Source organism: Phyllostomus discolor, chromosome 12 (genome assembly GCF_004126475.2).
Source record: "Phyllostomus discolor isolate MPI-MPIP mPhyDis1 chromosome 12, mPhyDis1.pri.v3, whole genome shotgun sequence".
NCBI lineage: Eukaryota > Metazoa > Chordata > Mammalia > Chiroptera > Phyllostomidae > Phyllostomus > Phyllostomus discolor.
Window position 1 is genome coordinate 35,024,330 of NC_040914.2, and position 16,263 is coordinate 35,040,592.

Here is a 16,263-nt window from a genome sequence, read left to right on the forward strand (position 1 = left end):
TCAGAGCCCGACTCTGCCCCGGGGCCCCCACTTGCTGAACGTCGGCCAGGCGCGGGCAGACTTGGCCGAAGCCCAACCCGCTCCTAAATGGGGCGGTCTCTCCGTCCCTGCTGCCAGCCCACCGCGCCTGACCAGCTCAGGCCGCCTTCCCCCACCCAAGACGCCCGCTTACATCTGCGGAAGCCGCCCCTCGGGCTCCCACCTTCGCAATCCTAACAGAAGCCCTCCACACAGAAGCCGTTGCAAAACGACAGCTTTCTGCTAACTTCTCCAAACACACTGGATTCCAGCTAGAGCAATGAATGCCGCCAGGAGCTGAAAACCCCAGACCTGCCTTTCCCTTTCGCGGTGTGCGTTTGACCTCCTTTGGTTTCGTGCACAAAAGGCAGTGTCGGGAGACTAAAAGCAGACCCAGGACCCAGGACTCCCTGGCATAGAGCCCCCCAAGCCCACACATGACAGAGTGTGCTCACCGGTTCTGCTTCTGGCCCTCATTCCAGCTGCATCAGCAACAGGACAGGAGTGCGTCCTGGTGGCGCTGGGAAGCCTCGCTCCAAACGAATGAGGGACCAGGCAGAGGGGCTGCATTCACCCGCGTCCGTTCATACCCCGAGTGCTCTGCGAGCCCCCACGACAGGCCCGGCACAGCTGTCCGGCTGTCGATTCCTGTAGAGCATGTATTTATTAACACTGGCTTAGCTCCAAATGCTCATCACCCTCGAGGCTGAACTAAGACGAAATGTTGTCGTCATCTGTGATCATTTCACGAGACAGCTTACTTCCGAAATTCTTTTTGATTTTTGTAAGTTTCAATGCAAAAAAAAAAAAAAAAAAGAGCTTTTGACCAAAAAAAAAAAGAAAGAAAGAAAGAAAAAGAAAAGCTAGCCACAAGCAAAATGATCAGGGTGTGCCGTGCCGGGACAGCGAACGTGACTGGTCGGTAAGATGCAGAGCGGAGAAGCAGTGCTGGGGCCTCCCTCGCCTGCCACGGGCCGCGTGGCCTTGCACAAGTCTTGGTCTAGCTGGGAAGGGAAGAGGCCGAACGCGGGCCCCCTGCAGGGTTGCAGCGCAGGGCAGATGAACAGCGTGAGCGAGGTTAGTGGGGTCACCCGCAGGCTATTCCCGAGGACCCTGCAACAGGCACGGATGAGGGTGCCAGGCTGCCTCCTGCCTCCAACCCGCACCCCGGTCACTCCACTCCTGTGCAGCCTACAGCCAGGCTCCCAGCTGCCTCTGCCCCTCCACTCCCCTCCTCTCCTGGCTGCTGTGGGACCCTCTCCTGTCTTCCCCGTGTCCCCCGCCTCACCTTCCCTTAGTCCTGTTGGGCTGGGCTCTCAAATGTGGAGCTCTGGTCGTGTTATCCACTGGCCGGCAATTCAATCCACCCGAAGGACGGCCCTGGGTCACCCCAGGAGCCCCTCCCGTCCCAGCCACCTGCAGCAGGCCCAGCCCCGTGGCCGCCCTGCAGCAGGGCCAGCGGGGCCCCCTGTACACATGGAACCTCCAGCTTGGCCGGCCTCCCTGGGTACGTGCTGCCCGCTGGGACTCAGTCCTCCCCGGGTTTGTGGGGGCCTGGGCGCTGTGTGTCACCCACCGCCCCATACCCGTGGCCCTCACAGGCTCTCCCAGGGTGTGCCCGTAGGAAGGGGTGTGTGCGCGTGTGTGTGCTGGGGAGTAGAAAGGGAGAGGGAAGATAAACTTCCCCGACTCTCCTCATGGGCCGGGGATTTTCCACACAGGGCACAATGCAGAACCACCCGAGTTCCAGGTGCCTGCCCCGGGCAGGACCCACCGCGGCAGAACACCCAGAGGCTGGTGTTTGGAGGAAGGGACCTCAGGGCGACGTGCCTATACTACCTCCCACAGCCCCGGCCTCACTCCCCAATGTCCTTCTGGGGCCAAGCCGATGCATTTCACGGACGGAGCAGGAGGCTGGGTGGCAGGGAGGCGCCCAGTCGCAGGAGCGGACCCTTCCCCGAGGGAGGCCGCAGCTGTGAGTCACAGCAGGGAGAGGTCACCAGAGGTCAGCAGAGCCAGCGGCAGGGGAGACAGGCACTGCCGGGCAGCCGTGGTGGCCCTGGGCTGGCAGGGGCTGTCCCTCTTCAGAGACACCAGGCAACCCAAATGGAAAGGAGAAGAGGGTTGCCTCCTACTTTTCCTGACTTCAGCCCAAGAGCGAATGGGAGGCGGCCTTCATGCCCTCCCAGTGGGGACAGGAGGGGTCAGAAATGGCCTCAGGTCAGCGGCACTCCGGCCAAGGGCCATCTCCACCGCCAAGGACAACCCTCGGGCCTCTGACAGCACTCGGCTTCCATTGTGCGCCAATGCAACAGGTCTGCCTGCGCTCCACCAGCCTCAGCCACTCCAGAGGCCGCGCCCATGGCAGGCTCCCACCTGCCCAGCCTGCGGGGGCAGGGGGTGGGGAGCAGGCTGGGAGGGGGCAGCGGGAGCGGAGGGCCTCGGCACCTGTGACCCCAGACAGCACTCCCTGAGCCCAACCAAGAAAAGAGTACCCAAGACAGTGAGATACACTGTTTCTGTACTTAGACAGCTTTTCCTCCTACCAGCCCGAACCAGCAATGATTGGGGGAGAAATGCCAGGGTTTTGGGGTTTATAGTGCACAGAGACCTAGGTTCCGTGTTTTAAAAAAAATCCCCTTTTATTAGTAGCAGTGAATATGCACAAATAAAAAGCATGTGAGGACAGGATTGAGTAATGGCTACTTTCAAGTAATGGAAACAAGCAAAATCCCCTCAGATTAATTTCAGTAAGAACTGTTTACACCTCAAACCAGGCTTTAAAGTGGAATGTGCTGGGCTCCACCAGCCGCCGAGAGAGGGAAGTGTGGGACGATGCAGAACACCGAACAAGTGACCAACAGCAGAGCAGACACCCAGGGGGCGCACGGCGGCCCCTGTCCACAGCCCCTCGGGCCCCCGGCGCTCCCTTCCACTGTGCAGGTCCAAGCCAGACATCAGGGAGTCCAGGATGACACTCCCACCTGGTGTGGTTACAAATACCACCCCCCCCCCCCCATGACCAACGTCAGAGCAGTCCAGGTAAGAATCACAGGTAGATGCTAAAATCAGTGGACGGCGGTTAGCTCGGGAATAGGAGGCGCTCCTGGTCTCACAAGGTGTCCCTGCAAAACAGGTGCCGACTGCAAAGGGAAAAACAGTAGTTTTACAGTGACAGCTTGGCAATCTAAGTTAACCCTGCTCACTGAGGTCACACTGACATCACGTGCCTCGTGACGGGACACCCTGAGAAGGACGCCTGCCACACAGCCAGGGACCCTGAAAAATAAGTGGCCGGCACTTTTTTGACAATGTCAAGGTTGTGAATGGTAAAGGCAAGGTCAAAGCGAAAGGGCACTTAAAGAGATTTGTCCACTGAACCCTGCACGTGATCTCGGACTGCCCCCTGGAACACTTGAATTCTCCTCCCCCGCCTCTCTCTCTCTCTTCACGGTGAAGGACGCTATTAGGAGGTAGGAAACATAACCAGAGTCTATAGATTAGATAGTAGCACTACGGCAACATTAGCTTCCTGACTTTGTCGCACTGTGTTTATATAAGTGAAAGTCCTTGTTCTTAGGAACTACGCACTGCAAGTGTTTCGGGGCAATGCAGGGCGCTGTGTCTGCAACTTGCTCTCGCGTGGCTCGGAAAAAAAAATAACACAGGGACAAAAATGATAAAGTCGGCGCGGCAGATGGTAACGATCAGGAAGTCTGGGTGAAGGGTATTTGGGAGCTCATGGCACTACTCTTGAAATTGTTCTAAGTCTAAAATTATTAAAAAAAAAAAAAAACTACCCAAAAAGCGGTTAAAACGACCACTCAGTGACGGTTGTTTTGCAATAGTCCATCGCCAGCACATGAATCATGAAATTATGGTAAGAGATTTCTTAAAGGCCTCTTCAGCTGTGCAGGGAGATTTTCCTAAGTAGAAAGCAAGCAGCTTTTAATCTGAAATCTGTTCAATTAAAGCTAAGGTTTCAATATTTCATCTTTTGGATTCCCCACCCCCTCTTTCCTTTTTTTATTAAAGGAATCCACACGGCAATCCCTCATTATACTCTTTGAGGTTTCCTGGACAAAAACCTGTTACTATTTCTGTCTCAAATTCATCCTCTCTGCCTGCTGTGCTGTGGGTATGACATCAGCGTGTTGCAGCCGACAATTTGCAGGGCCTCCGAGTCACCGAACCACGGCACAGCGCGACGACTCCGAGGGCGAGGGGGCCAGCCCCGACGCCCAGAGCCGGCAGACTCACCCACCCTTGAAGTAGGAGCGTGGTCCTTCTGTCTCCCCTTGTGGTGGACAGGGCGGCTGCCCAGCCACACGGGTCCCACCCAGCTTCCTCACAGCCAGCGAGAATGCACAGCTCTGCCCATTTTGGAGCTCTTCGCCGAAAGAGACATACGCAGGCCTAAAGGGACCCTGATAACCCCACTGCTACAAAGCTGGCGTTGCCATGGCTGACTATTAGTGGTGTTAGCCGTTCTGACTCGTACACACGCAACCCCACACATTGACTTTGCTCAACGTGATGAAATTGAATTTTGAATCTGGCTTAATAATTTGCAAGGGCTCCCAAGCCTCTGGTAATAGGTGCTACTTTCTATTCGAAGTACCTAGAGCTGGTGTCACGTGCTCCATCCTTAAAATGATAGTATTTAAGGGCATTTGATCTCGGAGGTAAGTTACATGGTGCTTGCCTGATAAGTGAGAAGTCTGATTTCAAAACCAACCCCAGGCTGGCCGTCCTTTCTCTCCCCCCACCCCGGGCGGTCTCTGAGCAGAGGCGAGAGCTGGGGAAGCTCCACTGGCGCGGCCAGGCTCTGGCAAAAACCTAACAGGCCTCAACTCAGAGGAACTGATTCCCACGTGTCTGCTTTTAGAGGGTGGGGGGGCGGGAGTGCGTGGAGGGTCTCACCATACCCCCGAGGGGAGCGGTGGGAGGGCCCTCTCTCAGTGTGAATTCACAAACGCCAGCCAGTCCACCCACTCCCAGGATGGCAGCAGCGATGGGGACTGGCTTCCTGGGAAAAAGGTTTGGAACAGGGATACACGCCACTCGAGGAACACTGCTGAAAATGAGCGCTCATGCAGCAACATCAGTGGAAGGATACGGAGCTCGCGGGAAGTGAGAACACTGGAAGAACACAGGAAGGTGGGAGAGAGGCGGGGGGCTGGACCGCGCCAGCATGCCGGTGCCGGGACCGGGCGGTCAGGGACAAACTGCACCTGATGACCCGGGGGGAAGCACAGGGGCCTTCCCCCTGTTCCCCACACGGAAGCACCCCCGGCTCAGCAGAGGGACTGTGGAGCGGCACAGCCTACAGCAGTCCTCTGACAAATACTCCAGTTCTTTCCGCATCTGTCGTCTTAAAGGGCCACACAGAGCCACACTGCACCCTACGGTCTCCATGTCTGTCTCGGCGTGTAAAGATGTCGCTCCCTCTCTCGAACCTGCGGTGGAAGGAAATGAACGTTCTGGGAACGTGAGCCGCTCAGGACCACTCTAGCACACGGACACAACACCTGGGTTCCCTTCTGCAGCGACGAGGGTCCACCATGAAAAATGTTCCTTGAGAGAAACAATTCCAGACAAGAGAGAAAGCAAAACCAAAAGCAAAGAAACAAACCTAAAGCAAGCGGCGGGGGGGGGGACGACGACACACACGACTAAACCTTAACAAATCTTGTCTGCTTCTCAGAACTAGTTAGTCCACTCCTGACAAACGTTTTAATGTTAGTGTGGCATTTACAGGCAAAACGAGAAAGAAACCGCTCACTGCCTAAAATGGGAATAAAAGGCTTTTCTTCTACTCTTCATTTTTGGAAACAACAACAACAAAAATCTTTGGCTGAAAGAAGAGGAAAGAGTTACACCCATAGAAAACTGCAGGACGGGAGGAATTAGTATCACCAAGGGCTTTTCGACACTGCCAGCTAACAACTGTGTTTAACAATTACTCACTCCAGCTCTCGGAGGACAGCCTGCGATTCTAGCTGGCTCCACTGCTGTGTGTGCCAGCACTTCATCTACTATTTCACGTCGCTGTTCGGGGGAAATCCTACTTAAATCTCAAGGTCCCTTTATCACAGTCCCTCCATGGGTGAATTTATCAATCATTTATGTGCCCGCTACATTAGCTTCTGGAAGGAATACAGATGCCACCTTGATCACGTGATCAAGGTTAATGCACCAACAGCGGCACAAATCGAAATCACGAAGCGTTAGAATACAAGAACGCAGAGCCACTTCTGTGAGGTTCCTGACCAAGTGTACAACCTAGATCTAATCACAAGGAAATGAAAAACAAATTCTAACTGATGGGCATTCCACCAGCCTGTAACTGCCCAAAGTGTTAAGGTCTAGAAATCAGGGAGCTCTGGCTGGTGTGGCTCAGTGGATTGAGTACCAGCCTGTGAACTAAAGGGTCACCGGTTCGATTCCCAGTCAGGGCACATGCCTGGGTTGTAGACACCAGGTCCCCAGTAGGGGGTGCGTTAGAGGCAACCACACATGGATGTTTCTCTCCTCTTTCTCCCTCCCTTCCTGTCTCTCTGAAAATAAATAAATAAATAAAACCTATAGAATAAAAAAAATCAAGGAAAGGTGGAGGACCTATTTCCAACTGAAGATGACTAATGAGACATGGCACTCTAAACTTTGAAAACTCCATCTATTTTAATAAAACTTCAATTTATACAGATTTATATAAGAAAAATAACAGCGGTAAAAACCTGTATACAATGCAGCCTTTTCTGTTTCAAGGGAAAGGAGGATGAAGTAAAAAACCTTCGTCCATCATACTTAACAGCCTGGACACTGTCAGACAAATTCGATGTTCCATAAGGGGGAAAAACAAACAAACAAACAAAAAACCAAAAACGTTCAACAAAGGAGAAGAAAAGGCAGTAAAAATCAACCTTTCTATATTGTCTGCTTTAAATTCCCAGCATAGCTCATTTTCCTTATCTGTCCGTCTGTCTGCCCAGCCAGCCAGCCATCCCTCCACCCACCCCATCCATCGTGCATTCACTCAACTATCCGACTACGCATCAGGCAGCGCACTGAGCACTGGGCGCGTCGGGAACCAAACCTGGACGTCACGGTCAGGTCTAATTCCACAGCTCCTCACACTGATACCCCAACAGGCCAGCGAGCAGTAGGACACACTGCCTGTTGCACGCACCCCAGGTTTCTTGCACCTGAACAAGTCTGAAGGGGGCACGTGACTGGTCAGTGGTAAGAATGCACCGGCCTGGCCCGGCCAGCGGGGGCAGTGTTCTCTTTCTCAGTGGTCCATAACACAGTGGGGCTTCTTGGGACGGATCGCCGCTTAGAATGGAACACGGCTAGGTCCCCACGGCCAGGGGCCCACTGCCCAGCTCAGCACGCTCGGTCTGAGCCCAAATTCCTATACTTGGCCAAACAAATCATGAATCTGCTTGCTTTTCACAGCTCTTTCTCAGAGGGAGAAAAGGACTTGGTGATTCCCTCTTCCGAGGGGAGGGTGTGGCTAAGAGGTAGATTGCAGGCCCCCCCCCCCCCCCCCCCCCCGGTCTCTGAGCAGAAGCTGCTCCGCAAACACCTTCGATAAGACTCCACGATGCAGCTTTGCAGCCGCACTGAGAGACGCTGGAGCCTGCGCTGACTCCTTCCACAGTGTTTGGTGACCGGCAAGGTCATCGGGGACATTCAGAGCCCTCACTCCACCGCACACGGAGCAACTCTGACTCGCACGGGTTCCCGAGGAGGAGTCAGGCCGTGTGAGGCGGGCACGGGTGTCTGCCCCGGAACCGGAACAAAGACATGGTGGACATTGTTACTCTCTTCCCTGTTACCACCTTACGTTACGGAAAACTCAACTTTTCCGTGAAAGGTCTATTAGTTCACTTGATAGCTAACCAGGGGAAAGATTTTTAAAAAAAGATTATAGAGAGAGGGGAAGGGAGGGAGAAAGGGAGAGAGACATTAATGTGTGGTTGCCTCTCGTGTGCTCCCAACTGGGGACCTGGCCCACAACCCAGGCATGTGCCCTGGCTGGGAATCAAACTGGTGACCCTTTGCTTTGGCTTGATCTACTGAGCCGCACCAGCCAGGGCAGATTTTTTTTTTATTAAAACATCCAGGCAACCTGAGCAGAACAGGCTGCAGGAAGGAAGCCCTTGTCCCCCGAAACCAAATCCAGCCAGCTTGGCTCACCCATCTTCCCAGTGTAACTTCCTCTCGCTCCGGTCACACTAAGCCACGTGTAGTTTTCACAGCAGGTCACATGGTCCCACATCCCTGTGACTTCTCCCTTACTCTTTCCTTTCACAGGTACCCCACCCTCGTGGGGTGGCACCATCCTCTTTACTGGGTCACCCCCATGGGTTGCTGTCCCCCCTCCCCCCATGCGTCCACCGCCAGCCGTCTGTTTTTGGATTCCCAGAACACCCTGCTCCAGGCTCCGGGTCCTCCCTGGGGCGTGTGAGTGATTAAAAACACCCTCTTGGCTGGGGGGCACCAGTCTTCTTCAGAGCGGGGCGTTCGTCTTGCTCACCTGGGTCCTCTGCCTGGCTAAGGGGAGAACAATGCTTTTCACGCCGACAGCAATCTGTGCTGTTCCCACGAGGCAGCAGAAATGCCTTGGCCAGAGGTGCCTTCCGTTATGCTGGGGGCACCTTGTTCCCCAGGAGGGTGGGGCGGGGGTGGGGGGAGCAACACACAAAAAATGGGCTTGTTGGGGGGCCGGCGGGACCAGAGGGAACTGAGGACAGCACGTTCCCAGGCTCTGCCGTCTGACAACCTTCCGCCTGGCCACCGGTTCCAAGCCTCAGCTCACCCCCCTCCCGACCTGAACCTCCTAACCTCCTCCGGGAGGCAGGCTGCCTGCTCCCGGGGTGCACAGCCCTCAGCCTGTGGCTTCGTGGGGGGCAGGGGGCACGCCAACCCAGGGACTGATGGAGCAGCGACCTCGCACAGACATCAGCGCCAGTGCCTGGTGGCAGCTGCAGGCACACAGGACACTGTCGGCTTTCCCGGGCGTGGGGCAAATCCCTGCGGCTTACACATCAGGGCCTCTCCTGTCAGAAAAACCCTGCAAGGGTGGGGACGGGTGCAGGTTACTCACCTCGCCACCTTGCCACGGGGCACCCCATCTGAGGGCAGGTATCTCTCACGAGGACCTGCCGGACAAACACGTCATGAACAACTCATGTGTGCTTCTCCAAGACGTTCTCGGCACGTTAACGTTCACCCGGGCAGGACGTGGGACACGTGGAACCCGACTCCCTTCCGCAGGCTGTTCAGACTTGTCCTGGGACCGTTTGCCGTTACTGTTAAGTGCTCTGAACTAATATTCTAGACGCCTGAGGCACATGAGCAAGCGTAAAAAGAACAAGGGGGTGGGGGGGAATCAAACCCAACCTCAGAGGAGATCAATTCAATGAGTTTCCATAGCCTCATTATAGTCAGGCAGAAACTTGTCCAAGCTCAATGTTACTAACAGGCAAGAACGGAAAAAGCCACCTGCCGAAATGATCAATGGTGGGAAGCACGGGGGCACCAATGGAAGCACATCAGCCTGGACAGAGCTCTGAGGGAGGCAGGCACAGCTCTTCCTAAAACGGGACGGCGCAGACACAGAGCGCTGGCGGCACCAGCTGCTGGAGAGGATGACAGCCTCCGGCACCTGGCGTCGCGGCGGGTGGGGCTGACACCCCGCACGGCCACCGGGGGCACCGTTTGGCTGTTTCTCACAAAGCTGAACACCGTCTTCCCACACCCAGTCCGACGAGCTCATTCCTAGAGATTTTCCCGGCTGACTTGAACAACTTCTGTCCGCACAAAATCATGCATGCAAATGTCTCACTAAAGACCCGTGAGCTGTCCTTCGGTAGATGAATAAACGGTGCTGGCCCATCCAGGCAACCAAACAATATTCAGCACTAAAAAGAAACCGAGCCCTCAAGCCAGGAAGAGACGTGGAGGAACCCTGCAGGTTTAGCAATCTGCATTATAAAACGCCAGCAGGCGCCCTGGGTTGGCGCCAGAGCCTGACGCCGGGTGAGTTCTGACACAGGAAGTGGGCGGGGCCTCGGGCCACGCGGTGCTCCCTTGGGCGGCTGGCCCGGGAATCGCTGATTTAGGCAAACTGCGAAGTGGGCGTGGCCATTACGGAGCGCGTCTGCGTGCCAGGCACGCACCACTACACACTGAGGCTTTCCCTCCCCCACGTCGGAGACGCAAGAGGCTTCTGACCACCTGCCAGTACGGACTTGTCTCCGCGTTCTCTGCTCTGCTGTCCCCACTGCGCTGCAAACGTGTCGCCAGAGCAGGCTTTCCTGTGTCTCCAAAGGGCTGTCACCCAGCAGGCGCGCACACAGACCGCGTTTTTCAACGAATTAAGCTTTTTAAACATGTAAGTATGTTTGCATCATGTGGGGTACTCAATTTGTATATCCATGTTATTCTAATAAAAAAGTGGTAAGAATTTAAACCATCATAGAATAAATTTATGAAAGTCTAAAAAGCAAACAAGCAGGCATGTTTTGAGTGGTACAAAAGAAATAACTATCTTTCTACCTTGTGTAAATCACATCATTGTGAAAAAAACAAGTCTGTTTTTAAGATGAGTGTGGCTATGGAAGGGAAACACACAGATGTTAGCGTGTGTGAAAGAAAAAGTAGAACCTCCAGTATTTCTCTTTCTTCTTCTTTTTAATCCTCACCAGAGGACATTTTTTCATCGCTTTTTAGAGAGGGAGGGAGGGGGAGAGAGAAACACTGATGTGAGAGCGAAACATCGATTGGCTGCCTCCCGTTGGGAGGCATCAACAGGAGGGATCAAACTGGCAACCCAGGCATGTGCCCTGACTGGGAATCGAACCCACGACATTTTAGTTACAGGACAATGCTCCAACTGACTGAGCCACACTGGCTAGGGCCCCCTCCTGGGCACTGCTTTCTTATCCCTGCGAGTGTTCCCCGAGAGAAGCCAGAAGCGACGCCCTACAGGGTTAACCACGATGACGTGATCGAGAGCGCTGGCACTGGACTGCTGAGTGAACGCTGAAAGATTCTTTGTAGCCAGGGAAAAGTTTTGCTGTAATGGAACCATTACAAATTCTTACAGTAATAACACGGTACATTATAAGCTTGCTCCGATGATAAGCTCTTTATGAGGGCTAGAAGCCTGCAGCCCTCTCGAACAAAGACCTTTCTGTCTTAGATTTCCTAGAAGTCAATAAGCTAAAGCTCACATCCTGCACAATACCCACTTAGGCTCACAGAAGGGCTAGTCTTCTGGGGCTGCAGCCCAGTTCCCCGGGGCACGGGGCAGTCACCACGAGACAGTGGAGGATGCGGCAGCTTCTCTTCTGTGTCCCATCAGAGCCTCTCCAGGTTCCCACTACTTTTTATCTTGAAATAATTTCGGATTCACAGCAGAGTTATGAAGACAGCAGAGAGAGGTCCCGTCTTGTCACCCGGCTCCCTCTGTCAACATTTCATGTAACCGCCAAACTAAGAAATTAGCATTTGCACAACACGGTTAACCGAACTATAGAGGCTTGATTCAGACTGCACCAGGTTTCCCACTAATGTCCCTTTTGCCTTCCAGAGCCCAGGACCCCGCATGCATTTAGCTGTCCTGTCTCCTTGGTCTCCTGCAATCTGGGACAGGTCCTCAGCATTCCCTGGCTTCTCCTGACCTGGGCACGTTAGAAGAAGGCTGGGCAGGTAATTTGCAGACGGTCCTTCACCTTGGCTTTGGTGTTTCCTCTGACCAGACAGGATGGATGGCTCTGAGGAAGGTCAGGCAACAGTGATGAGCCTTCTAACCCCTTCACTGTTCCAGAGCATGTGACATAAATGACTTCGTGTCGCTGATGTGAAGGGGGGGCTGCCAGCTCTCCATACTATAAAGTTTGTATTTTTTCCATTCCCCACTCCATTCACTAAACATGAGTCACTAAGTCCAGCCCATAGGTAAGGGGAGGGGAATCAGGCTCTGCCTCCAGGAGGGAAGCTTAGCAAAAAAATGTGTGAAAGGCAAAGGCAGCATAGTCATTAATACTTTGCAATGACTGTTGCTTTTCCCAAACTGCAATCTGCCGATAAGCCAATCTCTAGCGATGGTTCATGGCAACTAACAAAAGCGGAGGCTGAAAAAAAAAACCCAAAACAAAAAACAGCTCAGGCTCGAGGAAGGTTTGTAACTAAACCACATAAACAAGACATTTGTACAATCCACTGCAGAGACAAAAATATGCTTAAGATATCACTTAGTTGTAGCTTTAAAGTGTTCGTCAGTTTAATCTCTGGCCAGGACTTATTTGTTTTTGTTGTCGCATCCAACAGAACTTCTGCTGTCGCTACCGAGGATTTACGTCCAGCTTTACTGTCTCATGGTTTATCTGGCTCCTCGCTGACTGTAATCAGCGTGGCTTCGAGGCCGGAAGAGAGGAAACAAACGTCTAAGACGTCAGCCCGTCAAACACTGGTGATAAGAGGACGCTGTGGGCCAAGCCCACTGCCCACGGGGTGCTGAGCGACTTACTGGAAAAAACCAAAGTCAGAACTCCTTTCCCATCTTCTCCACTCCCCAGGACAAAGCTCTGCAAGCGTAGGAGCTACCTCGGATGCCAAAGAACCAAAACATAAGCTCAGTCTCTGCTGAGAACATCCCTGGGTCACAGGAAATGCTGTGAGAGTATACACGGCATGGACGGGTCCTGAACACGAGCAAGACGGCACCAGAGAGGCCCACACACAGTGCAGAGCACCGGGCTCCCCCTGCCGAGAGCCTGGTTCTGGGCGGGGGCCTGGGAACCTGCCCTGTGACAAACCACCTCCGGCGATTCTCTCGTGGCTGGTCTCCCTTGGAGAAAGACCAGGCTGGTGCGAGACCCCCGGGCAGTGCTGACAGGAGCAGGGCACGCACAAACACAGCTAGACCCGGAGACACGGATGGGATACCCGCCCGGCGACCGCAGAACACACGTTCCTGCCGAGCGCACATGCTAGCGCTCCCGTTAGAGGGGGATGACACACGGAACTGACAGCTCACACGCGTGTGCACATGCACTCGAGGTCCCAGCAGTAAGGACGCCCCACAGCGGCGGACTCACCAGAGGGACCCAGTGGCTAGAGATTCGGGTGGGAAGACCTGCCCCCGCAGACTCTCGGCCTTTTGAATTTTGAGCCACGCGACAGCATCGGCTATTCAAAAAGACTGTGCGTTTCTTAAAGCTGCCAAGTCTACCTGGACCTATTTCCCCAGCAGCCATGATCGCATCCCACCCCGAGCCCCTTCCTTCTGAGTGGAACGTGGAGTTGAAGACGATACAGACCCGGACGCTGGCCGCCCGGCTGTGTTCCTGTCACACCAGCGGGCCCTGGACGTATTTACGGTCCGTACACTTTCCCACAGATACAAACCACTTCAATAAAACGCTAAAAATAAAACGAAGAGGTTGCTTGGGTCTATTTTCTTCTCGTTCCCTCACATTAACAGAGTCCTATCGTGTTTCATGTATTTGCCTAAAGAAATGACTGTTTCAGATTTTTCAGTAATGTTTCTGAAAAACGATCCCTCTACCCTGAGTTACAAGGGTGACCCTGGGTGGCGAGGGGGTCCCTCCCCCTCACCAAGTCCTCCCTGAGCTTGTCCGCCGGGGAACAGCCTCACAGGCCACTCCCTCCCCCCAGCCAGGAGGAGCTGTCAGTGAGCCTCGAGAAGCACCCTAAAAACGGCCTTACGGTCTACTCTAGGGCATCTGCAGGTTTTTCGTCATGAAAATGAAGTCTCTGACGCCACTTAGAGAAAAATGCCAAGGTCGTCAAAGACAGAGGAAGAGGCTGTGCCAGCGTGAGGCGGCTCAGGAGACACGGCGACCCAATGCCGTCCCGGCGCCCGCGCTGGATCTGGCCTGCGAGCAGGGGAGGCTGCTCTGCTCTATGGGGCCTCGCTGGGGCGATGGGTAAAGCACCAGGTACACAGCAGGCTGAAGTACCCACGTTCCATGTTCCATGTGCTTACGCGGTGGTTACATAAAAGATTTCCCTGCTCTTAGTCAAAACACATTGACATTATATAAAGTAAAGGGCCACCATGTAAGTTCCTCCTAAAAGGTGGGAGGAGGGTGGTCTTTGTCTCCCTCACCAGGGCGGGGTGGGGAGGGTGGAGATACGCAGGAACACAGCCAGCGATAGTGTGTAAATGGAAGGAGACGTTAGCGGGGTAATCTGGGTGTAGGGTGTGTGGGGTATTCTTGGTACCGCTCTTTTTTTCTTTCTGTAACGTTTTTGTTTGAAATGACAACTATTTCCAAAGAAAGTTTTTAAAAAGTGTGTGTTCATCAATAACCACACGATACCATCAGAACCAGCTTGGAAACGAATGTGGATTTTGATGATGGCAGTGCCTCTCATCACAAACCATCTTAATTTTATGGAAGTGTAATCCCAAGACATTATTGCAACTTGCAAAAAAAAAAATTACACCTTCTAGCTAGGTTTATGAAAGAGCTAAATAAGCACCTTCCAAGACCCAAAGCTTAACATAATTGCCTTCAACATAAAACTCCGCCTCGATAATTTCTCGTAATGTGCGTCTTAATGGAGGAAGTAGATTTCGGGAAGTTTTAAATAAAAGTTCCTCATTCATGTGCGAGATTTAGTCCTGCCTTGCCTGGTGAACATAATGAAAAATCCTAATAGTGACTGAAGTTAGAAATGCTTAAAAAATCCCTGCTAAGAAAGAAGTCAAAGGTCTCGTAGAATGGAAAATGTCCCAGCAGACAGAATTCTTCGAAATGACGATGACGAACTATGTGTGAAAAGTCAAACTTTTCAGAGAAAAACGGGGGAAAATTCCTGTGACCCAAGGAAGGGAAATATTTCTTTCTTTTTTTTTAATATTTTGTTTATTTATTTTTAGAGAGGGAAGGGAGGGAGAAAGAGAGAGAGAAACATCAATGTGTGGTTGCTGGAGGTCATGGCCTGCAACCCAGGCATGTACCCTGACTGGGAATTGAACCTGCAACACTTTGGTTCACAGCCTGCGCTCAATCCACCGAGCTACGCCAGCCAGGGCTGGGAAAGATTTCTTAACGAGACACAAGCAGTACAAACTCTCCTGGAAAAGAATGACGAGTTGGACGACACGTCAGTTTGCCGTCTGCGCGTGATAAAAACCCTACAACCGCCGTGAGAAGACAAGCCCGGTTCCCGGGAGAAGATGCAGAGGCCGCCGGCTACCACCCCATGGAGAGCCAGCCCAGCACCCGGAGAAGCCCCGCTGCCTTCAGGCCCTGGAAGACCCGGACAGCGGCAGGGACACCATGGGAGCCGACTGCCCGCACTCTCGGGACCCCCTCGGTGGGGACGGGGCACCGCTGCCCAGGCAGGGCAGGAGGCTTCTGGCCCCACCAGGGCCCTTCAGGCAAGAGGCCCTTTCCCCGATGCAGCAGCAGTCGGAGAGGTGGCTCCAAGTCTGAGAGACAGGACGATGGAACATTTGGGCAGCGACCTTGCAGGGAGAGGGAGACAGCCTGGACACCGTCTCTCGAGCCCTGCGGCCCCAGGACACCTTTACAACTGTGCCAGCGTTCGCACGGGGTCCCAGTTCTTGATGAACTTGAGGTCCTGGCCCTCCTGGTGCCTGTCCCGCCCAGCACGGCAACGCCGAAGCACACGGCTTCTCACGTCCTCTGTCAAAGGCAGGCCAGTCCTCCCCGAGTCCAGCAGGAAGGCCAGCTTTCTCAGAGACCAGGGGTGGCAGCAGGCGTTCCAAAGTACACAAGGTGTTACGTACTTTAGCCGTAATGAAACGCGTTAAGGTTATGCCAACTTCATTAAGGATGGGGGGGTGCCCAAGGGCTGCCAGCCAGCTGCATTCTGCAGAAAAGTGCACGCGGTGCCCCGACAGCCTGCCCTGCTGTGAATGTCCGTGACGGCAGAGACCGCCCTCCCCCCGCCCGGGCCAGGCCCAGTGAGCCCTCCATCAACCGTGCAGCACGAGGGGGCGGGCGCACAGAGATTAGAGGGTGCACTCCACTCTCACATTTGCGATTTAAAATGTGTCTTTTATAATTAGAAACTACACGAAGACTACTTCCTGTGCACTTGAAAATGTCCACTTCCCTAAAAGTTCAGAAGAAAGAAACAGAGCGATGCGGAGACATCTCAAAGCAAGTCTGGGGGGAAGACAAGTCCGGGCAAGAACACAGCCTCTCCACGTGAAGTGCTTTGGAAAAA

General features: G+C 53.7%; 1 protein-coding gene across 1 annotated transcript in view; it reads right to left on the bottom strand.

Moving 5' to 3' along the window:
* The window catches only part of CHSY1 (chondroitin sulfate synthase 1), a 46,382-nt gene that overhangs the window by 14,154 nt on the left and 15,965 nt on the right, over positions 1-16,263 (bottom strand). The gene's annotated exons all lie outside the window — the stretch shown is intronic.